The sequence below is a fragment of the Octopus sinensis genome, linkage group LG10, assembly GCF_006345805.1.
Source record: "Octopus sinensis linkage group LG10, ASM634580v1, whole genome shotgun sequence".
Taxonomy (NCBI): Eukaryota; Metazoa; Mollusca; class Cephalopoda; order Octopoda; family Octopodidae; genus Octopus; species Octopus sinensis.
Genome location: NC_043006.1, coordinates 70,359,861 through 70,385,533, shown reverse-complemented (window position 1 = coordinate 70,385,533; position 25,673 = coordinate 70,359,861). Strand labels below are relative to the sequence as shown.

Sequence of the window (25,673 nt, the reverse complement as noted above, 5' to 3'; positions counted from 1 at the left end):
TTGTACCTCAGAGGGGAACTTTCTAAGTGCAACCCCCTGGTCATTCATGACCAAAGGGGTTATTTACCCCTTTTACATATGTATAATGCAATAATGCCCTTTATTCCTTTAGTGTGACCCAGTACCAAATGATCCATGGGCCAGTGGTATGGGACCCCTGATGCAGAATATTGTGATAGAATATTGTGTCCTGATCACAAACAATGTCACAATGATGGGACATCAGCCTTGGAGAGGTAACTGTGATAGTGAAAGGGTTTTTACCCTTTACAATTCAGATGACTTTATCAAATATAATACCCCTTTATTCATATTGGTTTCAATTAATCTTGTAATATCTTGTAGCTCTGAGATTTTGATGATGTGGTTGTTTATTTTTAGAATGACATTGTAGGGTAGGTGTGAGAGGCCAGATCCAGCTACTTTGAACATAAAACGGGTAGAATATTTGGGCCCGATATGGCTGGTTTTAATGCTGAAGGGCTAAGGTAAGGATGCTGTAATGACTGCAGACTTTGAATAGTGTGTTTGTTAGTAGTGTGATGTACGGCAGTGAAGGTGTAGGAGATGTAGTGACTGAAGAGAAAAACTGTATGGTGTATGTTTTAGAAGAGTGATACAGTATGGTAGTGAACATATGGGACATAGTGATACTGCATGGAGTGTCACATATATGATGCTGTGTTTTGTATGAAAAGCATGAAGTAATCTGAGTAGTTTGTGGTTATTAGGACGAAGTAGTGAGAGACTGCAAATGATATGGGATGTCTTCACTGTAATGTGTCATATGTACAGCATCAAATTATTAAATGCATGTGTTTATGGGTGTAAGAGAATCAATATAGTATGTATGTTTTGATTATAAGTACTGGGTACAATATACAGTGAAGTATATAGATTCTCACCAGTAAGTTAATATAATAAAGCTATCCAAACCAATATTCAGGTAAATACTAAGAATTTTCAGTTGATACAAAAGCTGTTAATAATCAGAGAGACACACACACAAACACACACACACACACATAATTTTTAATATTACAATGTGGTGTGTTTAAGATGTGAGATGGTGTATGAAATGAAGCATGGACAGTGTATATACAAGACTGAAGTGTGTAAAATGTGTGATGGTGTGCAGCAGTGAAATATGGACAGTGGGTACAGAGGACGACATGTTGTACATGTAAGAATGGTGCATGGTAGTGAAACATGGATGGTTATACACACAGAAAATAATTTCCTATTATCTGGATATTGATTACCCTATCAGTTTAGTAATTATTATCCAGGTATCATATGAGAAAAATATGGCAAAATGAAACAAGAGAAAATATGAACAAGAGTACAAAGACAATGTAATTAAGTTTTCAAAGACAGGAAAGAAGAAAAGAAAGAGGAAACTTAAAAGAAGACAAAAGCAAGATGTTGGGTCAGAGATGAAACATGTTGAAATGGCAGAAGGGTAGTGAGCAGAGTAAAGGTGTTTTTCAGCAGAGAAGAGTAAACATACCGATAGGGAAATAAAATATAGCCTGCAGAAAAATTGTAGTCAAATTCAGCATGGTGATGTGTGTATGGAGTTGAGGCATCTCTTGAGACTAAATTTTTGTTCTTTTCACTAGTCTCACCCTAGAATTATAATTTATTACATTAACAACTGTGTCAGTACCACTTCCCTTATTTGCAAATGGCTCTCCTTTTTTCATCTTCTTTGGTAACTCCTTCAAGACTGCCTTATATTTTATCACCACCACCGCTATCAACTTAGACATTGCGTTGACCATGCTTGTATAGTTTACTCTCTTTTACTCTTTTACTTGTTTCAGTCACTTGACTGCGGCCATGCTGGAGCACCGCCTTTAATCGAGCAACTCGACCCCGGGACTTATTCTTTGTAAGCCCAGTACTTATTCTATCGGTCTCTTGTGCCGAACTGCTAAGTGACAGGGACATAAACACACCAGCATCGGTTGTCAAGCAATGCTACGGGGACAAACACAGACGCACAAACATACACGCACACACACATATATATATATATACATATATACAATGGGCTTCTTTCAGTTTCCGTCTATCAAATCCACTCACAAGGCTTTGGTCGGCCCGAGGCTATAGTAGAAGACACTTGCCCAAGGTGCCACGCAGTGGAACTGAACCCGGAACCATGTGGTTGGTAAGTAAGCCACTTACCACACAGCCACTCCTGCACCTCAGATTTTCTATGACCATATGCTCTTCCTTGCATGTGTCCAAGATAACATTTCCTCATGACCAAACAAGTTTTTGAAGAATATTGGGCATAAATGACATTGCTAGAAAAATATGGAATATCTCGTGAATTTGTGTGTCGTCCTTGCACAAGAGCTATATTAATCTTCTCTACACCACTTCAATTTTTTTAAATACATGTACAGCTGAAGCTAGTACAAGAGCACCCAAAATCCCAGCACAACAGTGAGGCTTTAATGGTAAGCGAAGTGACTCTACCACCCCATTAGCATTGTTTGTAATGCTACATTACAGTTGCCTCCCACCCCTACACACACACACACACACATCCATTCACAAATAGATATAAACACACACAGACTCTCTCTCTCTCTCTCTCTCAGGGTGGAACTTGTTAAAAGGGGATAATACAAAAGAAGATTAATTTTAATCACTGATCTGTGGCCATGCTAGAGCTTCACTTTCAAGGCTTTTAAAATGCAATATCAACTCCGGTACCTGTTTGTCAAAATGTTAATTATAAACCATAAAGGGTACAACATAAACACAAACATGGACACACGCGCCCATAAAACTGTATTTATGTGTGAATCTCATTTATCTTTTACTTCTGTCAATCATTGAACTGCGACCATGCTGGGGCACCACCTTGAACAGTTTAGTCAGACAGATGAATCTGAGTGCTTAATTTTTCTAAGCCTGGTGTGCCAAACAGCTAAGTTATGGGGGATGTAAACAAACCAACACTGGTTGTTAAGCAGTGGTGATAACAAACGCAAAGACACAGACACGCCCACATGCACATGTACCGCACCCCATACACACATATACAACAGGCTTCTTTCAGTTTCTGTCTACCATATACACACTCAAGGCTTTGGCTGGGCTGGGGCTATAATTTTTATAGATCGTATATCATCATCATCATCATCATTTAACGTCCGTGCCCTTCCTAATGCCCACCACTCCAAGAGTGTAGTTGGTGCTTTTTACGTGCCACCAGCAGAGGTGCCAGGGAAGGCTGGCAACAGCCACGATCGGTTGGTGCTTTTCATGTGCCACCGGCACGGAAGCCAGTCAAGGCAGCGCTGGCATCAGCCACGTACGGATGGTACTTTTTACGTGCCACCGGCACAGGTGCCAGGGTAGGCTGGCAACGGCTACAAACGGTTGGTGCTTTTTACATGCCACCGGCACAGAAGCCAGTCAAGGCAGCGCTGGCATCAGTCATATATATATATATATATATACACCAAAGTGTTCAGTTTATCTTTGTCAAATTCTACTCAGTCTAATATTATTTAGGACTACAGAGAGAAGTGGCCAATACATTACAGGTTTCTTGCTGCAGACTGTAGAAGAGCTACACAGCTACCTACATTATAGAATACAGAGTGGGAGTGGTCAGATGGAGCTGGAAAGAGATAACATTGGTGGTGGTGAAGTATTAGGGTGGACCCTCAAGGTACAAGGTGAACAGAAGTAAATGGGGAGAATATGTATTCACCTAACTCATGCTAGCATTAAAAAAGTGGACATTAAAATAAATGAATGAACAAATATGCATCTCAGTTACTGTTAGTTTTACCAACTGAGGAGAAATATATTGCGCTGAGGAGGTCTAATAAGGCTGAAATATGCCTGATGCTTGCGTTAATTGGCTTTAAAGACCAGATCCACACCAATCTGCATGACCTATATTGTCCAAACATTTTAGTCAACTGATCTTATTGGAGTTAGCTCACCTGCTTGTTGCTCTTAAAATTTACACACATCTAGAGGGAGATTCTGTCAACTAATTGCTTCAATAATATCAGTTAATCAAGGTTTCTTTTTTAAATTCACTATATTACGTTTGAGAGATCTGGCTCTGGAGAGGACATCTGCCCAAGGTGCACATGGTTACAAAATTAAATTCTTAACCACACAACCATGTCTTAGCTCACTTTTGTTTACATTATGCAAATTGCCTAAGGTATAAACATGTTCTAATCCTTTTTGTATAAGACCAAATCCCTTGGTTACAAGAGATAAGGTTGGATAATTGCTGTGCTGATGATTGCTATCATGCTAGAAATGCATGTCCATGATTGTCCTCTTATCACTAGACAATAAGCCTGTTCTTTTCCCTATTGGCATGTCAGCTTTGGAGAGTTCCTGATTCTTGAAATAATATATCAGCAATAGAGGCAGTATTGATACTAAGAAGTAATATTTATACCCACTTAGAACAAACTATACTGAGGTAGATTCCTTGAGAGGAATCCTCATATTGGCTTCTGGGGCAAAAGGCACTCTTCTTTATATCACTAGTGGGGAAACAAATCTTGGCACTGGAAGTGGCAAGGATTTGTCTCCTCCCTAGCGATATATACAAAAGTGCATTTTGCACCAAAAAACCACTAGGAAAGTTTCTCTCATAGAAACCACTGCTGTATAGTTTGTTCTAACAGAATGTCCACATTTAAGTGAGAATATTACCTCTCAAATAAGGGCAGCAAGCTGGCAGAAACGTCAGCATGCCAGGCGAAATGCTTAGCGGTATTTCGTCTGCCGTTACGTTCTGAGTTCAAATTCCGCCGAGGTCGACTTTGCCTTTCATCCTTTCGGGGTCGATTAAATAAGTACCAGTTACACACTGGCGTCAATGTAATAGACTTAATCCCTTTGTCAGTCATTGTTTGTCCCCTCTATGTTTAGCCCCTTGTAGGCAATAAAGAAATAAATATTACCTCTCAATTCTTGTGATTATCGCCCCTTCTGAAGAGATGCTACCTTAATTGCCATTTAGTAATTATGATACATCCTCTAGAAGCAGAGAAAACTTTAAATAAATCAAGAATGAATGTTGTACATTATTTGGTATACCTGTATTTGTCTATGTTGCTTAAATACATGCCACTAGCTGCTCTGAGTTCTTTCTCTTAGCTCATTATGGCTTATACACACATACACATATGTACAAGAGGGTGCTGAAAAGTTCATGGCTTTGGGTAAAAGATAATACAGGAGGATCAGTTAATTGTGAATTTCATCATCATCATCATCATCATCATTTAGCGACCGTTTTCCATGCGTATATTCCATCTTCTGTCTTTCATTTAGTATATGTCTATATGTATATGTATATATGTGTGTGTCTCCCTCCATATATATGTATGTATATAATCATCATCATCATTTAGGGTCCACTTTCCATGCTAGCATGGGTTGAACGGTTCAACTGGGCTCTGGGAGGCCAGAAGGCTGCACTAGGCCCAGTCTGATCTGGCAATGTTTCTACAACTGGATGCCCTTCCTAACGCCAACCACTCCGTGAGTGTAGTGGGTGCTTTTTAGGTGCCAGACGGGGCTGGCAAACAGCCACGGTCGGATGGTGCTTTTTACGTGCCACCGGCACGGGGGCCAGGCATTCATCATATTTCTGTCTCAGATTCACACACTTATTGCAGCAGTCCTTGTTTTCCTAAGCCCTGTAAAAGAACTCAGAAGACTGGGCCTCCAAACAGCCCTTTTGCTAGACCCTTAAAGCCAGGAACTTTTCAGCACATTCTCATAGGTGTGGAATAAGATAATAATCTGAATGTTTCTGAACACATATAGAGGCAACTGCAGACTTACTTTTTTCCTTTTTTTTTTTCATTATTTAATCGAAGAAAGAGGATAAGAACCCACAACTTTTACTGATTTTCCCAGAGGAAGACCTGAGGTCATTATTTAACCACAGGCCAGCCCTGATTGAACAAACCCATCATCACATGCAATCCAACATTTTTTCAGGCTCACACTATTCAATATGTCCTTTTTATTGAAGATTGGAGGCAGATTTGGCTGTTATTTCTAGCAAGCTGAATATTCACATGTAGACTCCTGACATACAGACTTATTGTTTAACCCAAGGTCAACCCAAAGTCAGCAGACCCTAAGATCAAAAGCGAACACATTGTGATCATCCTATAATGTATCTTAGACTACAACAGTGTTATGTGGTGTATAGTGTCATTGTTCTGGTTGTTTAGCCCCAGGTCAGTCCTGATTCAGCAAACCTATGATCCAACATACTCCAACAGTGACCAACATCTTTTTCTTATGTGCCAAGAACACAGGACTACATATTCTATTTTAAAATGGTAAAGTGTGATTTGAGAGGCATTTGATTGTAATTTCTAGCAGATCAAATGACCACACGAAAGCACCTTCACTGCCTTGAGACCATTGACGTGAATACAGTTGAAGATCAGTTATTATTCTGGTGTCAACCTTTTGGTACTACGACCACACTGGAGCACCACTTTTAGCTGTTTTAGCTTGACTGTTGTTCACGGTAGTCAGGTACTTAATTCCTCAATCATCATTTATCTTTTATTCATCTTCTATCTTTTGTTTTAATCATTAGACCATGGCCATGCTGGGGCACTGTCAAACAAATTGACCCCAGTACTTGTGTTTTTTCCTCTTTTTAATCGGCTCTTTTGCTGAACTGCTAAGTCACGGGGATGAAAACAACTAACCCCAGTTATCAAGCAGTGGTAGGGGGTGGTGACAAACACACACACACACACACACTCACAGAAAATGGGTTTCTACACAGTTCCTGTCTACAAAATTCAAACACAAGGCATTAGTCAGCCTGGGGCTATAGCAGAAGCCAGTTACCCAAGGTACTGTGCAGTGGGACTGAACCCAAAACCACAGGGTTGCAAAGCAAGTCTTCAAAACACACAACCATGCCTGTGCCTATAAAAAGTTGGGCTCCAGGCGAGGATTGAAATCATGACCTTCAGACAGCTCAGTTTCAGATTATGAGACCGGCACACTACCTACTATGCTACCAAGTTACTGAATAGCTAAATCTTTCATGACATAAAGGGATGTATACCTCACATGGAATAAATACACAAGCTATTTTTGTTCAATGCACCAATAAATTCATAATTCCTTAATTATATATATATGACAGGTTTCAGCACAGTTATCATCTACCAGATTTTACTCACAAGTCATTGGTAAAACCTGCGGCTACAGTAGAAGCTACTTGTCCAAAGTACTGTACAAGAGAACAGAAACTAGAATCACATGCGAATTCTAGGCTCTAGGAACAACAGGCTTGATTCATTTGGTCTTTCATCATACAAATGTTCTAGGATGGCCAGATCTCAAAAACCTAAACCCAGTAAATACTTAGTATACACACACACACAGAAGCTTTTAGATAACAACAACGGTTTGACATATATGATTATAAGTGGCTTCTTGTGTGTGTGTGTGTGTGTGTGTGTGCGCGCGCGCTCGTGCGTGCATGTAGTGAAAAAGGAGTATATACTGCGTGTGATTATTTGGCCCCCCTCCAAACAAATGACCATCCCCAAGTATAATAATGTGTGTGTGTGTGTGTGTGTGTGTATGTATATATATAATGATTGGTGGGGTGCAGTGTTTAAATGTGTGTTAATGTAAAGAAGGTTATCTATGTGAAGCTGCACTCCTTCGCTACTCCAAGTTTCCTGCTTTTATTCTTGACAGCGACTGCAGAACGGGAACGACAAACTCAGAGTATCATGTCAGCATCGAATAAACTCATCATTTTTCTCTTTTGTTTGTAATACACACACTCATACACACATATGGATGTAAAGTCAGATTGTTTTTGTGCGTGTGTGATGAAATTCGGAAATATTTCTTTAATCATATGTCAAGTGGAGAAGTTGTGATCTTGATTTCCTTACAAGTATTAACTGTAAAATCTGAGGTATAATAATTCTAAGCAAGCACCGAAACTGGATCGCTGATCACACTATATCCGAAATATAAGCCCTTCTTTTAAAGAGATAACACGGGAGAAATCAGGAGGTGTTTGTTAAAAGTGAAAGTAAAACGAGATGTTGTGGTGTTCACCCTTTTCGCACTGATGACATTCGCATTATTGAAATGGCTCCAAATAGGAACCAGATTGCAGTGTCTGGTAGAATCGAAACATGATTGAAACCTTTTTTCTATGGGACCATGCCACTCTCTATTGTTACTGAGTTCGAATTCCGCCACGGTCGACATTACAATTCTTTCCTTAAGGGTCGATGAAATAAGACCCAGTCAAAGATTGGATAAATACATTTCCAATATTCCCATTATTTGGTATCTCTTGTGCTTATATTAGAATTCAATATTGGGGATAAACCAAGTTGGAAGATGAAAAAAATATATTTCTTTTATATTTTTCAACACAGTATCATCACATCGATGTAAATATACTCTCTCTCATTAGTATATATATATATATAACACATTGTAGTAAAACCGGTATAATTTATTATTACATGTGTTTGTTTAAAGTTACGTATGTGCATCTATATAAAATCAATATATATAATATATATACACACACAAACAGAGGGTGTCTCTGCACAATAACAAATGTATATAAAAATCGGACACATTCTATAAACGATACAAATATATAATAATAATGTGTGCGTATTTATTGCCTTCTTAACATCTTTATAACACATATGCTTGAATTTAATACTTACACGGTATGCACACATACACACACACTCATGTATATATAACCTATTTCTCACATGTAGGTGCCTTTAAATATTTCACGTTATATATACTTGTAAATACATACACGTTATACATACATATTATATACATGACTGTGTGTGAAAGAAAGGAAAAATGAAATGAGAGAAGAGAAGATACATTAAACAGTCTGTTATGTATGTGTGTGTATATAATTTATACATGTGTGTGTGTATGTGTGTGCGTGCGTGCGGGCACATGTGTATCTGTGGGGTACCAAAAGTCTGGAGATGGTTGCTGGCACTACCAACAACGGAAGCCGTTCTCAGAAGCATGCTACAACAATGGCTAGCATCACATTTATATATACATCCATCTTATCGCATATTGACTACATACATACAAATATATTATATATATACATACTCATATCACATAGAGGGACAATAATCAATTTATATATATACACACACATACATATAATACTTATGTAGTGGGACAATATTCAGTCACTCACACGCACGCGCGCGCACACACACATCATTTCATTATACGTGTGTGTGTGTGTGTGTGATACAAGCACACACAAAACTCATATTACACAGAGGAACAATAATTACACATACACACATAAATATACATACACATATACATACATGCATTTCATTTACATAGTGGGACAATATTCATTGATATAAATATATACACAACATATTTACAGATTCAGTTTACATATATATATAAGCGTGTGTATATCTTTTATCTAGTTTCAGCTCTCGAGCTGTGGCCATGCTGGGGCACATATATTACATACACGCTAACACCTACATACACACACACATATATACACGTGTGTGTATATGTGTGTGTGTGTAGTGTCAGACAAACATTCACACACTACAGACACACATCACAAATTATTATTATCCTTATTATTATATGAGGAACTTACCACAATGGCTGGCTTTGGCCCCTTTCTTTTCCTGGCTCTGCTCCTAGTATGTGTATATGGGTCTACTAGGGGCGACAAGGCTCGATTTTTATCCAAGAATTAAACGGCCGTCCAGGTTTCAATCACGACTGCCACTGTTTTTAACTGAAACACTACGGCGCTGCCGCCGACATGGAGCCTGGTTCTGAGGCAGAGGGAGAGTAGGCATGAAATAGAGAGGGGCTGAGAGATAGATGGAAATAGGTAATGTTTGATAAAGAGGGAGAGACTGAGAGATGGGGATAAATAGGCGATGTTTGATGGAGAGAGGAGTGGTGAGACAGAGGGAGTGTTCGATATAGAGAGGAGTTGAAAACAACGGGAAAGAGGTAACGTTTATTTGAGGGAGGGGGTCATAAAAGTGAAAGAGAGGTAGCGCTTATTTCAGGGAGGGGTCGTAAGAGAGAAAAAGAGAGAAAGTATTTAATAAAGGAGAGACTGAGAGAGAGACAGAGAAGAAGAAATAGTGTCTGATGGAGAGAGTAGATGAGAGTGAAAGGGATAATGCTTGATAGAGAGGGTTGGCACTAAGAGAGGGCGAAAGAAAGGTAATGTTCTATAGAGAGAGGGGCTGAGAGACTGAAGAAAAGAGGTGGTGTTTGATGGAGAAAGGGGCAGTAAAGCAGAGGGAGAATATGCTTATGAATGAAACGGAGAAGCTGATACAAATGAGATAGGTAGGTTTTACTAGAGAGAGGGCTACGAGCCAGAACAAATGTAAGATGTAAAATAGAAAGGGGCTACGGAACCCAGTGAGAGTTGGATAATAAAAAAGAAAGGGCTTATGATAGTGAGTGTAATTGTATGATAGAGAGAAAGAACTATAGAGATAGAGAGGGGAGATGAGAGTAAGGGGGAGAATGAGAGACAGAGAGTCTGAGGCAATGGGAAAGAATCGTGAAAAAGAGGAAGGAGAGATTGAGGAAGAGTTAGTTTATAAATGATGGAGGTGCTGAGAAACAAAGAGAGAGATATAAGTATAAATGAAAGAGGGGTGACAGACAAAGTGAAAGTTAGTGTGTGAAAGAGAGAGGGACTGAGAGATAGAGAGGAGTTACTTTATTAATGTTAGAGGGGCTATGAGAGAGAGGAGGTTATGTATTCTAAAGAGAGAGAGAGAGAGAGAGAGAGAGAGAGAGAGAAGATGACAGACAACAAGAATAGGTTTTTTAAAAAAGGGGTGGAGAGGCAAAGAGAGAGACAGAGTAAATGTAAGAGAAGCGCTGAGGTACCGAGGGATAATAAGAAATGGAAAAGGGACTAAGTGATAGAGAGAGAGAGAGAAAGCTTGAGAAAGGGCCTGAGACATACAGAGAGAGTTTAAGCCTGTGAAAATCGTTATTGAGAGAGTGAAAACGAGAGAGTATTATTGAAAAGAGATGGAAGCTGAGAGAGAAAGGATGAAACACTGTGAAAAAGAGGGAAAAAAAAAAGAAAGATAAACATTTTGAGAGAGGGAAATGAAAGAGAAGTAAATAGTGTGAAATGAAACCAGGGAGACTGAAAGCTGTAATCGATGTTAAAAGATAAAAGGGTGATGTTTTGGAAAAGAGAAAGAGAAATGATAAACAGAGAAAATCATATAGATATAGAGAAAGTGTAAGTACAGAATAGAGAAGGTAATAAATTGTATGAGAGAGAGAGGGGGAACGAGAGTAAAAAAAAATAAGAGCATTAAGAAATAGGGAGGGAAAGGTAGTAAATGAGATCTGTTAAGAAATTAAGACGAGGAAGAGGAAAGAGATAGGCAGAGAGTTAGAAAAGGAGTGTGGGGGTGAGAGTAAAGGTGGAAAGAAAGGGTAATACGTGAGGAAGTGCACAAAATGAAAATGGTAAAAATTTGTGACGGGGTAGGAGTTAAAAAGAGACAGAGAGAAGGGAATAGAGATTATAAAGGAATGAGAGAGGAGGAAAGAGAAAGATGAGAAGAGAGAGGGGGGAGAGAAGGAAAAGGAAAGAGTGGATAATTTAAATAGAAGAGGAGGCGAAGGAAGAATACAGAGAGAAGCAGGAAGAAACTGTCGTAGAAGGATGAGAGAAAGAGAACAAAACGGCAAAGAGAGAGAATGAATGTGAAGAAAACGGGAAACCAGAAAAATAATAAGGGAGAAATGGGAGTAAAGGCTGAGAAAACTAAGAGAGCAAGAGAGAAAAGGAGGAAAATACAAAGTGAGACAGAGAAACTGAAATAAAAAAAAAGAAATGAGAGTTACGGAGAAAAAAAACGAGGGAGAAAGAGGAAAAGAGAGAGAAAATAGCAGAAAGGGTGAACTGAACTAGAGAGTGAGAGGAGTGGGGAGGAGAGAGAGAAAATAACAATGAGAGGGGGAGTGAAATAGAGAATGAAAGAGAAAGAGGGAGAGAGAGAGAGTGGCAGGAAAGAGATGAGAAAATAAGGGTCCAGAGACATACTATAAAATGTTATTGCTGTTTGCAGCAGCTGATGTTGGTGCTACTGCATTGCTGCTGCTACAGATGCAAACACCGCCACCACCACCACCACCACCTCTACTACTACTACTACTACTACTACTACTACTACTACTAATAATAATAATAATAATAATAATAATAATAATAATAATAATAATAATAATAATAATAATACTATATAGATGCAATAATAATTATTATTATTATTATTATTAAATATTGTTGCTGCTACAAGTTTTGTTATCACGAGAGATTGTTATTATTGCTGCTATGCTGCTACTGTTATATTACTACTGCTGCAACGACTACCACTGCTACAGTACTACTGCAACGACTACTGCTTCTTTACTACTTTTACACTTCTGTTGTTCCCCTACAACTGCAATAACCACACTACTACTGCTACACTACTCCAGCAACAAGTACACTTCTATTGCTACACTGGATGCATGCATAGGCAAATTACAATGAAGTTCGTTTCACAATTATGAGGTCACGGGTTCAGGCACAGTCCCAGGAAATTTTTGATGAGAGGACACAAGGTCAGAAGGGAATACAAATCCAGGAGAAAAGGAAGGGCACATTATTAGGAAGGGCACACTTCTTTTCTTGAGATGGGCACGTGCCCCTCAGCCCTCACCCAACTCCTTGGGTCCACCACTAGGGTTTGTATGTTGGACAAATGTTTTACTATAGTCACAAGTCAACAAAAATCCTGTGAATGAAATTGGATAGATGGAAACTGTACAGAAATCCGTCTGTGGGATTGTACTTTTTAATTCAAAGAATCAACCTTTTAAGAGATGATAAAATTAATGTTTGAATTACTTTTAAGGATAGAAGTGACTGCGGAATATTCAGCCACTTACTGGTTAATTTCATGACTTGGAAGTTGATTTGATTAAACAGATGGAATAGTCATCATAGAAACCGATGAATGATCCATCACTTCTACATGTTATTTTTATGTTGTTTTTTGTTTCTTAATTTATCGCTTAGCAAAAGTAGGAAGAGTAGCACTCGTGATCCTTTTTCAGAGACTCCTGAGATTGGTGGTGAAGAGGAAGTTACTCCCCTAACTGGAAACCTAACCCAAATGTTTGCAACAGAGTAAACTTTGCTAAAGTCACCCACAGAGCAGGAGACAATGTTAAACCGAGATACAACTACCACGTCTACACTGTTATTACAGCATCAACATACTACTGCAAAAACTACACTAGTACTGCAACATTACAGAACTACTACTACTACTACTGTTACTGCTACTATAACAGTACTCTGCTACTGCACCATCATCAGGTGCCCCCGTTATTTGTGACCATACTTCATCAGGTCATGCATAGAAGACAACCTAACATAATATTATGCAGTACGTGCCAAATTTTAACTTTCTCATTTCTCTTTCAGATATATCAATAGCCTCAGCATGGTAGATTCCACTCTGACAGATGAAATGAAAATGCACATTGTGCACGTGGCTCCTGTCCTCAGACAAAGGAATTTCTAGCACCTTGAATGTGGCGAGATCCCTGGCATTAAAGGTTGAGAAATAGCCGGAGTACTCTGCCGGAGATGTGCATGTCATCTGTGGTCATGAAAATGAAATATTCTCAGCGGCCAGACATCATAAAGATGGCGAAGCTAGCCCAACAGATCCAGGGCATTATCATTGCCAACCCCAGCGAGTTGATGAAGGCCATCATCAAAAAACTTGAGGTGACAGAGTCCGCTATCAGATGTGTGGTGCACGGAAACATGCAATACAAGTCCTATGTAATGAGAAAGCTGTTTATGCCCAGCAAAAATCCAGTGTAACCACATGATCATGCTTCTCCAAACATTATGCATTCTCCTAGCACTCCTGGTTTGGATGCATCTGAGATGTCATCGGAGTGGAAGGGTCATGACCACACAGTGCAAAGGACGTGTGGTGGAGGCACTACTGTTATGTGCACTATAGCATGTGGAGGAGGACCTCCTGATCTTGGCATATAGTGGCTTCTGTCGCCGAATCGGGGCCATCATTAGGCTTAATAACCTGTGTCTTCGATGTATCTAGTTGAACATGTCTGTTGTTTTACTAGCAAGATGTTCCCCCACCACACACACATACACTCCCCATCTTTGGTGTCTTGATTTTTCATGGTGCCATGTTTGATTCTCAGTTGCCTTTCACACCATTCATAATACTGTAGCTCCAACTACTACTGCACCAGCAACAACACTGTCACTACTACTGCATTCCAGTAGTGCTACAGGTTACAGCACTGTCGTACTACTGCTACAACATGGCCACTGCTGTTAACACCAGTATCACTACACCTGCCAACTACTACTGCATTCCAACAGCCCTACAGGTGACACTACTGCTACATCACTACCACTGCCACTACTACTGCATTCCAGCAGCCCTACAGGTGACACTACTGCTACATCACTACCACTGCCACTACTACTGCATTCCAACAGCCCTACAGGTGACACTACTGCTACATCACTACCACTGCCACTACTACTGCATTCCAACAGCCCTACAGGTGACACTACTGCCACACTACTGCTACATCACTACCACTGCCACTACTACTGCATTCCAGCAGCCCTACAAGTGACACTACTGCTACATCACTACCACTGCCACTACTACTGCATTCCAGCAGCCCTACAAGTGACACTACTGCCACATCACTACCACTGCCACTACTACTGCATTTCAGCAGCCCTACAGGTGACACTACTGCGACATCATTACCACTGCCACTACTACTGCATTCCAACAGCCCTACAGGTGACACTACTGCCACACTACTGCTACATCACTACCACTGCCACTACTACTGCATTCCAGCAGCCCTACAGGTGACACTACTGCCACATCACTACCACTGCCACTACTACTGCATTTCAGCAGCCCTACAGGTGACACTACTGCTACATCATTACCACTGTCACTACTACTGCATTCCAGCAGCCCTATGGATGACACCACTGTCACACTACTGCTACACCACTACCACTATCACTACTACTGCCAACTGCTACTGCATTCCAGCAGCCCTACAGGTAACACCACTGGCAAACTACTGCTGCTGTTAACTGCTGGGTTTGCTATCATTTAATTGTGGTGTGACCGTGCGGTACAGCTGGAAAGTGCAGGCCTGTAGCATGAGCTAGTGAGGGAAAGGAAGGAAGGGAATATAGTAGTTATATACAGGGCAAGAGGGAAGGAGGAACGGAGGAATGGGAGACTGTGCAAAGATTAAGAAACAAACAAATCAATAGATAGATAAATAGATAAATAGATAGATAGATAGATAGATAGATAGATAGATAGATAGAGAGAGAGAGAGAGAGAGAGATGGATAGAGAGAGTGAGAGAGATGGACAGATATATAGATATAGATAGATAGAGAGATAGAGAGATAGAGAGAGAGAGATGGACAGATAGATAGATAGAGATAGATAGACAGACAGAGCAGACATACAGACAGACAGACAAACAGACAGACAGATAGACAGCCGGACGGATGGATGGATGGATAGATGGATGGAGAAAGAAAGGAAAAGGTTGAGTGAGAGTCAGTGAAAGGCAGAGAAACATAGACAGAGGAAGAGTTAAAGTCAATTTGATGGAGGGAGTGAGCTTAAGTGTACACAAGCATTTGATCACTATAAACAAACCATCTGTGTGGTTGCTCGGCAAGAAATTGCCATACACTCATACATTGTCTAACGATAGGAGAGTCCATGATATGTGTGTGTGTGTGTATAAATATATGGATATATATATATATATATATATATATATATATATATATATATGTATGTGTGTATGTATGTATATGTATATATGTATCTGTGTATATGTATATATATATATTGCTGTGGGCACGTAAGAAACACCATCCGATCGTGGCCGTTCGTCAGCCTCGTCTGGCACCTGTGTCGGTGGCACATAAAAACACCATCCGAGCGTGGCCGTTCGCCAGCCTCGTCTGGCACCTGTGTCGGTGGCACATAAAAACACCATCCGAGCGTGGCCGTTCGCCAGCCTCGTCTGGCACCTGTGTTGGTGGCACATAAAATCACCCACTACACTCTCGGAGTGGTTGGCGTTAGGAAGGGCATCCAGCTGTAGAAACACTGCCAGATCTGACTGGCCTGGTGCAGCCTTCGGGCTCCCCAGACCCCAGTTGAACCGTCCAAACCATGCTAGCATGGAAAGCGGACGTTAAATGATGATGATGATGATGATGATGTATATATGTATATATATATATATGTATGTGTGTATGTATGTATATGTATATATGTATCTGTGTATATGTATATATATATATATTATATATATATATATATATATATATATATATATATATACATACATGTGTGTGTGTGTATGTGTATATATATATATATGTATGTATGTATCTATGTGTCTGTGTGTGTGTGTGTCCTTGTGTCTGTATTTGTCCCCTATCACTGCTTAACAACCAGTGTTGGTGTGTTTACATCTTCATAATGTAGCAGGTCAGCAACAGAAACTGACTGAATAAGTACCGGGCTTAGAAAATAAGTTAAATGACTGAAACAATTAAAAGAATAAATGAATAAAAAGAATGGCTGCACAAAGCACATCACACGCAGAAAACACACACACACACACACACGCGCAAACACACACACATGCACATGCACACGCACATACACACACACACACGTGCACACATTTACCTACAAATGTGTTTGTATCTAAACACTTGAGCATAAAGATTCTAAGACAAACAATATAGGGTCCGGGAGAGACTATTCATTACTGAAAACAGAATGTCGAAATATGTGGTTTATTAAATTTGAAATTTCAAATTATGTAACTCTGAGTCTCAGGTCTCCAATCTTCGAATGAAATTTGAAGAATGAAGCCAGAAACTATTTAGAAGAATATTCAGGTAATGAAAATATATTCTTTTGTTCTTTTATTCTTTTATTCTTTTACTTGTTTCAGTCATTTGACTACAGCCATGCTAGAGCACCGCCTTTAGTTGAGCAAATAGACTCCAGGACTTATTCTTTGTAAACTTAGTACTTATTCTATCTGTCTCTTTTGCTGAACCGCTAAGTTACGGGGATGTAAACACACCAGCATTGGTTGTCAAGCGAGGGGGGGGGACACGGACACACAAGCACACACACACACACACACACACATATATATACAACAGGCTTCTTTCAGTTTCCATCTACCAAATCCACTCACAAGGCTTTGGTCGGCCTGAGGCTATAGCAGAAGACACTCGCCCAAGGTGCCATGCAGTAGGACTGAACCCGGAACCATGTGTTTGGTTAGCAAGCTATGGAGATGCATGGCTTGGTGGTTAGGGTGTTGGACTCATGATCGATAGATAGCGGTTTTGATTCATGGAGTGGGCAGTGCACTGTGTTCCTGAGCAGACACATTGTATCATGTTGCTCCAGCTGGTAAAAATGAGCAATTCTTGTGATGGACCAGTGTCCTGTCCAGGGTGGAACAGATACACCAGAGAAACCAAGAAACCAGTCCTGTGCTCCTTATGGAGTAATGTGAACTAACTATAACCATATGGAAATATAAAATCAAATAAATATATAAGAAGAGCACTCAGAGAGTACAAATCTTCACCAAGGCAACACCAACATCCTCTCGACGATTAGCCAGAGATGATTTTTAAAATGAGAATATCTGAAATAAACTCGACTGCTCTCACAAATGAGAATACTAAAAATGAACCTGACCGCTCTCAAAAATTAAGTAAAAAAAAAAACAGAAAAATAAACCAGAATCCTTGTCTGGTACTGAATCAATCCCAAAATCTAATCAGTTTGTGGCAGTCATGAGGCCAAACATCACTGAAAGTTCCATTCGAATCCATCCAGCAGTTCTTGAGACATCTTGCCCACAGACAAACAAACACAACTGAAAAAAACCCTCTACCTTAGCGAAGGCAGAGGTAATAAATGAATAAAAATAATATAAATAACATGTTATTCAATCAACTGCAACTTTGTTAGGCTAATACTAATAATAAAAACAGACTTCAGAAAGTAAGACTATGAGTCAGCGGTTGGAAAGAAGTCTTTTTCCTCCCATGAGCTGAAAAGTCAGAGAAATGCTGTCCTCTTTCATATTCTTCATTTTCACAATGACTTAAATCATCTATCAAATATCACTCATGCTCAAATTTTACAAAAGTAGCACAATATGTGCTACTTTATGATATATCAATGTGAAAGAGAGAGAAATAAAAATAAGGTAAAAATATGAATAACAATATATAGTAATAGAAAAATATCTCTAACTATTCACAGAATCTTTCTGAGAAGTCAGTATTAGATGTATAAAACACATGTAAGTAAGTAAGGCAGCTAATGAAGTATTAGTATTGATGAATAAGTGAATGGAATATTACATGGTATAATCCTCTCTATAGTTTAAATGTTCATTCTAAAGTTTCTAAAATTTTCCAAAGCCTTATAAAGAAACAGTTCTTCACAGACCATAGATATCATTAGATACTGAATGGAGATAGTTTTAAAATGAGCTACAGGTGCACAAAAACTTTGCTGTCTCCATAATCAGTATAAACAAAAGATATCTTTACAGTATGATTACACAAAAGTTTTCTCATCTCTATATATATGCAACAAAGCTAATATCTGGCCTATCAGTAATATGTGCCTTTCTAAAGCATTAATTTATTGAGCTTAGACATCTTGTATAATCTACCAGATTAGATATTTTGTTATTCTTTCTACTATAGGCATAAGGTCTAAAATTTGTTGGAAAAGGGACATTCGATTACATCGACCCAAGATCTCAACTGGTACTTATTTTATCGACCCTAAAAGAATGAAAGGCAAAGTTAAATTTGTCAGAATTTGAATGCAGAATATATAAGTCAAAAGAAATGTAGCTAAGCATCTTGTCCATCAAACTAACAATTCTACCAGCTCACCACCTTGACCAGATGCTTTTCACTAGTTTTCTAGCTGTGTTAAGACCCCTACTCACTGTGTTTGTGGTAAATGTAGTCCTTCTGTATAAGATTATAAGGCTTACTAAAAGTTATTTTAAAATAAGGTTTTATAAACATATCTATACATTCAAGCACCCTTTAGGATTTAAACTGGCCATGCCTCGCTCAAACATTCTATGTGTTTTATGTTAAAACTGACCCGAATCAGCCTCTCAGACCTACCCTACAGTGTCATTCTGAAAATAAACAATCATATCATCAAAATCTCATCTCTGAGATAATGCATGATTAATCAAAACAATATGAATAAATAAGCATTAGATTTTGACAGAGTAATCTGAATACTAAAGTGTCAAGAGATAATTTATCAACTGTAGCAACAGATACTTTGATTAGAAATCATTCCTTTTCTTTGTAGTCCTTGATAATAATATTGAGTTGATTGACCTTGCTCTTCGCAACTGAGTGTATTGGCATCTCCTAGAATATAGTTCCTTTACCATTCTCTTTTACCTTTTCTTGGATATATTTATACAATCACTTTTCCATTGATATATCATAAAGCTGGTATAACAGCCATTTTATATAAGTAAGCCCCCAACTCTCTCATGCCTATGTACATATTCTTTTTTTGGCTAACATTAACCAGCCAGAGACAATATGGTTAATTGTTTCACCCCATCTTTACATACTCTGAAGTTACTTTCTACATACTGCTTCTTACAACCATTTGGAGTTTCTAATGGTGAGGCTTTGGTCCTGTATTGTTATGTATAATCCTTCAGTCTCAGTTAGGGGTCCTGCACTTCTCTACCAGTGATAAAACTTTTCTTGTCCTACATCCACCGTTGCTCGGGTTTGTAAGGGAAATAACTATATAAGCATTTTTAGAGAGTTACTTCCCTTATATAACCCAATCAAAAATCATTAAAAATGCGGAAAAATGATGGTAAATTTTTTTTTAAATTGTAGACTCATTGTAGACGCGCTAATACCCAGAAGGGCTCGATATGAACGACGACTATAGGATACCTGCTTTTGGTTAAACTGCAGTGCAAAATGTGAGAGTAGTTAGGAATCTAAATCAGAGGAGACAGAGTCTCACACACACAACTTTAATCTATATATATAAAAGTGAAGTTGTGTGAGTGTCTGTCTCCTACGATTTAGATTCCTAACTACTCCCACATTTTGCGGTGCAGTTTAACCAAATTCGGGTATCTTATAGTCGTGATTCATATCGAGCCCGTCTGGGTATTAGCGCGCGTCTACGATGAGTCTACAATTAAAAAAATAATTTACGATAATTTTTTTCCATTTTAACGCATATTTTTTCGTGTGTCGATGGCGGCGGAGTAGGCGTCCATGCTCACACCTACACCTGTGTTGCTTCTCCCCCTTCTTCCCTCCCTCGTAAAGTGTGACTGCACATGCGCAGTCACACGTTCGCGCATGCGCACGCACACGATCGCGCATGCGCACGCACACGATCGCGCATGCGCACGCACACTTTCGCGCATGCGCAGTCACACGTTCGCGCATGCGCAGTCACACGTTCGCGCATGCGCAGCCACACGTTCGCGCATGCGCACGCACATGGTCGCGCATGCGCACGCACATTTCGCGCATGCGCAGTCACACGTTCGCGCATGCGCATGCACACTTTCGCGCATGCTCAGTCACACTTTCGCACATGCGCAGTCACACGTTCGCGCATGCGCAGTCACACGTTCGCGCACGCGCAGTCACACTTTCACGCATGCGCAGTCACACGTTCGCGCATGAGCATTCACACGTTCGCGCATGCGCAGTCACACGTTCGCGCATGCGCATGCGCATGCACACTTTCGCGCATGCGCAGTCACACGTTCGCGCATGCGCACGCACACGATCACGCATGCGCACGCACACGTTCGCGCACGCGCAGTCACACTTTCACGCATGCGCAGTCACACGTTCTCGCATGCGCATTCACACGTTCGCGCATGCGCAGTCACACGTTCACGCATGCGCATTAACACGTTCGCGCTTGCGCAGTCACACATTCGCGCATGCGCATTAACACGTTCGCGCATGCGCAGTCACACGTTCGCGCATGCGCAGTTACACTTTCGCGCATGCTCAGTCACACTTTTGCGCAGGCGCACGCACATATATGTGCGCATATAGCATAAGACCATATATATATATCTATATATATAAAAGTGAAGTTGTGTGAGTGTCTGTCTCCTACGATTTAGATTCCTAACTACTCCCACATTTTGCGGTGCAGTTTAACCAAATTCGGGTATCTTATAGTCGTGATTCATATCGAGCCCGTCTGGGTATTAGCGCGCGTCTACGATGAGTCTACAATTAAAAAAATAATTTACGATAATTTTTTTTCCATTTTAACGCATATTTTTTCGTGTGTCGATGGCGGCGGAGTAGGCGTCCATGCTCACACCTACACCTGTGTTGCTTCTCCCCCTTCTTCCCTCCCTCGTAAAGTGTGACTGCACATGCGCAGTCACACGTTCGCGCATGCGCACGCACACGATCGCGCTTGCGCACGCACACGATCGCGCATGCGCACGCACACTTTCGCGCATGCGCAGTCACACGTTCGCGCATGCGCAGTCACACGTTCGCGCATGCGCAGCCACACGTTCGCGCATGCGCACGCACATGGTCGCGCATGCGCACGCACATTTCGCGCATGCGCAGTCACACGTTCGCGCATGCGCATGCACACTTTCGCGCATGCTCAGTCACACTTTCGCACATGCGCAGTCACACGTTCGCGCATGCGCAGTCACACGTTCGCGCACGCGCAGTCACACTTTCACGCATGCGCAGTCACACGTTCGCGCATGAGCATTCACACGTTCGCGCATGCGCAGTCACACGTTCGCGCATGCACATGCACACTTTCGCGCATGCGCAGTCACACGTTCGCGCATGCGCACGCACACGATCACGCATGCGCACGCACACGTTCGCGCACGCGCAGTCACACTTTCACGCATGCGCAGTCACACGTTCTCGCATGCGCATTCACACGTTCGCGCATGCGCAGTCACACGTTCACGCATGCGCATTAACACGTTCGCGCAGTCACACGTTCGCGCATGCGCATTAACACGTTCGCGCATGCGCAGTCACACGTTCGCGCATGCGCAGTTACACTTTCGCGCATGCGCAGTCACACTTTTGCGCAGGCGCACGCACATATATGTGTGCATATAGCATAAGACCATATATATATATCTATATATATAAAAGTAAAGGTGTGTGAGTGTCTGTCTCCTACGATTTAGATTCCTAACTACTCCCACATTTTGCGGTGCAGTTTACCCAAATTCGGGGAAGGGAGTGTAAGGAAATCAACGTCGTAAAGCGTTGTCAAGGAGACCAGCGTTCTTCTATTTGCTGACGATATCAAACTGGTCGCTCCTCGCGGTAATATAGAGGATCTTCGTCGATGCCTCCACCAAATTTGGAAGTGGTCTAACGATTGGGACCTGTGTCTTAACTCCATGTCCCCCTACATGGCCTTGCTATTTGCTTTTGAGCCAAATTAACTAACTAACTAACTAGAACAATGACTTCATGGCTTGTAGTCGCCAAAACAGAAATCGCTAAAAAAGCTGAAACAGATCCACAAAAATGGCAAAAACCGCCACACAGGGCAGGTTTCCTGTGCAAACAATTTGCACAACCGAATGTTTTAGTTGTTGCACAAATCTTTATATATAAAAGTGAAGTTGTGTGTCTGTCTCCTACGATTTAGATTCCTAACTACTCCCACATTTTGCAGTGCAGTTTAACAAAAACCGGGTATCTTATAGTCGTGATTCATATCGAGCCCTTCTGGGTATTAGCGCGCGTCTACAATGAGTCTACGATTTTAAAAATAATTTACCATCAATTTTTTCCATTTTAATGCATTTTTTCGCTATTATATAGGGGAAGTAACTCTCTAAAAATGTCTACGATGAGTCAACGATTTAAAAAAAATTTACTATAATTTTTTTTCCATTTTTAATGCATTTTTTTGCTATTTTTTGGCTATAATTCTCTAAAAATGCTTTTTAGTTATTTCCCTTACAAACCCGAGCAACGCCGGGCGATACTGCTAGTTTTATATATAAAGATTAGCCATATAGGGACTTTTCTTGTCACTATTTTATCATGGCATTCTGTTGTCCCAGTTTTAAATTAGATTTTACCTATTCACAATTTTTGCTGTTTCTCTATTTTCTCTGTCCTCTATTTGTCAGCTTCCTGAAAGGGGGAAGACAATTGTTCTGTCTGTGTTTTGAGAATATTTCTATTAACCCTTTTGGTACCAACCCAACTAAGACTTCTTCTGGTTCTAAGGTATAAACTTCCTGTTTTAAAGTATTCTGCAAATAAGATCTTAATAATTCTTTATTCTTTTCTTTTACTTGCTTCAGTCATTTGACTGTGGCCATGCTGGAGCACCACCTTGAAGAGTTTTAGTCAAATAAATTGACCCCGAGACTTATTTTTTAAGCTATCAGTCTCTTTTGCCAAACTGTTAACTTACCAGAACATAAACACACCAACATTGGTTGTCAAGCAGTGATGGAGGGACAAACACACACACACATAGATAAGCTCACACACACATACACACACACACTCACAATAATACACACATATACATATATATATATATACACATACACACACACACACATATATACACACACATGCATAGAAATATACATGATTTTTACCCTGGTTAACCCCTCTAATAGGAAGTCAGAAATATATTAAAAGAGATTTTATAAAGTTTTCAAAAATATAGCGCTATGTATTACTATCAAAAAGGAACATAACTCAGTCAACTTCTTGGACATTAACTTAGATCTAGAAACAGGTAGATCAATAAACCATACGATAAACTGAAAACTAGTCTAAGGTACATTAATGTAAATAGTAACCATCCAAATAAGTACTACACATAAATAAGCTGAGAATATGTCAAAAAGAATTTCAAATCTCTTGGTGGATGAGGGAATTTTTAAACAGAATGTAAATTATTATAGCATTGCACTAAGTAAAGCTGGATACAAACAAAATTAAAATTCTATAGAGCAAGTGTAAAATCAAGAACTGGGAACAATACACAAAACAAGATTTGGAATAGTGATAACATAGAAATAAATAAATATAAAGATAAAAAGAATATAGATAGAATAGAATAGAAATCAGATAAGAATAATATAAGTAAAAACATCAAGAAGCATAGAAAACGGAAATAGATCAAACACACATGACAAAGAAGGAAACAGTAAGGAACTGATAAAAATCAAAGATAAAAAGATGTAAATGAAACCAAAATCAAAACACTGTAATAATAGTAACTATAGTAACTATATAAATACAAAGCAAAATAGGGCAATAAACAACAAAAGGAAGGGAATTGAAAAGCTAAATGGTAATATTCCTAACAATTCTGTAAAAAATTACACCCCATGTATAAATGAAATTGACTTCCATAAAAATCATTCTGAAAATAATATAATATGGTTCATAATTCCTTTTGCAAAACAAATTAGAACTAATATAGTAGAATTATTCCACAAAATGGTCTCCAAGCATTTTTCAGAATAAAATAAATGTCATAAAGTAATAAACTCACACAGATTAAGGGCCATTTCTTGCATATCAAAAAACATTGCACAAATTATCACTGCACAAAATATTAAAAGATTGAATAATTTCTATAATAATAGGTGTAAAGAAAATAAAAATGAATTATTTAAGTACCAAAATGGCAAAAAATTCAATGATAATTTGAGGTACATAATAAACAAAGGAAGGAAATCTAATTATATAAACATACAATCTATAAAAGGAAGAAGCAATAAGCATAATACTAACAAGGAAAATAATAATAAAATACAAATTTTAATAATATAAATATTGATACTAGTATTTATTATAGCAGCAGTGAACATAACAAAGTAAACAATCAAAGTATTACGATAGATAAGGAAAACAATGATAAAGTGGATAGATGAATAGTAAAGATTCCTAACATAGAAAATAAATATAACGAGGATAACTCTGAAGACATAGAATACAAGCACAGCATTATTAATCAGGAAACAGGGAATGCTCCTAAAAATAAAACTTGTGATTGTGCCAAAGGAAAACAATGTCCTTTATATTCTTTTTGTAGGGGAAAAGGTGTAATATATGGGACAGGATTACTACTACATAAGTTCTATGGGAAATTATATAAAAAGAAGCGTAGCTAATCATAAAAACACCTTTATGGATAGGAAAAAGAGGCTAGCACTCTATGATGGGCTTCTTTCAGTTTCCATCTATCAAATCTGCTCACAAGCCTTTGGTTGGCCCAAGGCTATAGTAGATGACACTTGCCCAAGGTGCCATGTAGTGGGACTGAAACCAGAACCATATGGTTGCGAAGCAAGCTTCTTACCTGTGCCTCACAAAGT

General features: G+C 39.5%; 1 protein-coding gene and 1 non-coding gene across 2 annotated transcripts in view; both read right to left on the bottom strand.

Moving 5' to 3' along the window:
* The window catches only part of LOC115216424 (ras-associated and pleckstrin homology domains-containing protein 1), a 529,703-nt gene extending 519,793 nt beyond the window's left edge, over window positions 1-9,910 (bottom strand). Inside the window, exon 1 of the mRNA XM_029785747.2 lies at window positions 9,707-9,910. The gene's annotated coding sequence lies outside the window, so the exon portion shown is untranslated. The remainder of the gene's footprint in view (window positions 1-9,706) is intronic.
* LOC115216862 lies at window positions 2,320-2,428 on the bottom strand. The gene has a single exon (XR_003882118.1). It is a non-coding gene; the product is annotated as a U6 spliceosomal RNA (small nuclear RNA).
* Window positions 9,911-25,673: the final 15,763 nt, after the last annotated feature.